Source organism: Triticum dicoccoides, chromosome 2B, assembly GCF_002162155.2.
Source record: "Triticum dicoccoides isolate Atlit2015 ecotype Zavitan chromosome 2B, WEW_v2.0, whole genome shotgun sequence".
In the NCBI taxonomy this organism is placed as follows: domain Eukaryota; kingdom Viridiplantae; phylum Streptophyta; class Magnoliopsida; order Poales; family Poaceae; genus Triticum; species Triticum dicoccoides.
The window spans coordinates 78,647,106-78,648,893 of NC_041383.1; the positions used below are offsets into that span (position 1 = coordinate 78,647,106).

At 38.6% G+C, this 1,788-nt stretch overlaps 1 non-coding gene across 1 annotated transcript; it reads left to right on the forward strand.

Annotated features, from left to right (window-relative positions):
• The first annotated feature begins 841 nt into the window (after positions 1 to 841).
• Positions 842 to 961, forward strand: LOC119266162. The gene has a single exon (XR_005131894.1). It is a non-coding gene; the product is annotated as a U5 spliceosomal RNA (small nuclear RNA).
• Positions 962 to 1,788: the final 827 nt, after the last annotated feature.

A 1,788-nucleotide genomic window follows, 5' to 3' on the forward strand; every position in this document is an offset into this window, starting at 1 on the left:
TGGTGTTGTAGATATTAATATTTTACTAGAAAGATGCACAGGTTTGAAAAAAAACTATAATACATCTTATATTTTGGAACGGAGGAGTAGACAAATCCCTTACAAAAAGTGTTAAGCATATAAGTACTTTCGATTTAATTTGTAGTGGTCAGTTACGCAAGACGGAAAGAGAGTCCTCCTTCAGAGTCCTTTTATCCGAATATTAAGGATAATGGGTGGGCCTTTACTGAAAGAAGGTGGTTGATCCCCTACTTGTAGACAGATTTGATCGATAAATCTAAAAAAAATGCCAAGCTTTGCAAGGTCTTCTTCTTAGAACAACAGCAAGTCAGCACTAGGTCCAACTCCCAATTATGGTAGTATACCATAAAAAATCATCATATTTGTCCATTTTATTAGCGTGGCCCAGAAATCAATATATTTGTGTTGCAAAAGTGTACATGCGGGTAGTGAGCATCTATACACACGTATGAAAAATAATGGAATTTCAGAATATGTTTCAAACAAATTTCTTTCACTAATCACTCTTTTTGTACCAAGGCCTAAACAAAGCTGTTCCACGCCCAGTCAGCTTTCCGGTTGAATCGTGGCCAACCCCAGTCATATGTTGTCCTTCTCACTCCTCACTCCTTCTCAGTGTGAGTTGGTGGCGGCATTTGCCTCAAAAAACAAGTTGGTGGCGCCATTGGGCCTGTTTTGCTGTCGAGGCTGCCGCGTGATTGAACGAATTGAGCTGCCAGGGAGTCGCTCGTTTAGTCCCACACCACTTGTCATGGTGATTCGGTGCAGTGTCCAGTGAGGTGAATAAGAGAGCACCAGGGTCCAGCGGTAGAAGGCACTTAGCTGCGTGGTGAGCACAAAGCGAACTATTCTTTCACCTTTTACTAAAGAATACCGTGTGCACGCCACAATGTGCAGCATACCATAATTTCTAAAGGATCCTTCTCCTTTGTGAGAGGGTCCCACAAAACAAACGCAGCAAGCATTGATTTTGAAAAGTGTTGCAAGTTCAAATACTTGATCTAATTGTTTGTGTGAAATTGTTTTGTCTTATTTCTAATAATATTTAGTCAGATTTATTTGTCGTTATGGTTTGTAATAATCGAGATGATAACCACATAATTTATTTGTGTTGACTTAACCTTTCTCACTCTTCACTCCTGCTCGCCCATAACAACATGCTTCCTAGTCATCTGTAATCCGGAAATCGTTCTAATCTTCTGCTAGATTGTAAGAGTTTGTTAGCTCCATGAAATGCAATGTACATGTTCTAATCTTAGATTACATTTTGAAACGGATGCAAGAGTAAAGAATGTCTTACTAGTTTGATGTCTATGCCATGGCTGCATGCGTAGTGCAGATTGTCGAGCAGTATGAAGTCTTTCACCTGAACGTGAATAGGAGAACATATTATACATGCAAAAAAAAAACTAAAAAGATGGATATCAATCTCTTATTAGGCTGCTTGTAATGGGTAGTATCATAAGTTAGTATCATGCATATGATACTAGTGTGTGATACTATCTCCCTAATGCATAGTATCATGTATTAGTATCATAGATGACTTTATTTATTGGCATGCATGACACATAGTAGCATTGTATTTATTATGATACGGTATCATTGTATGATACTCAACCATCTCTTTCTTTATTTAATTCTATGTCACATCATCAAAATTGGCTACTTGGCATGCATGATACTAGCTATGATACTCCCACTACGACCAGCCTTATGTTACACCAGGCATGTAGTTGGGAAACTGTGTCAAGATTCATTGGGGCCAAG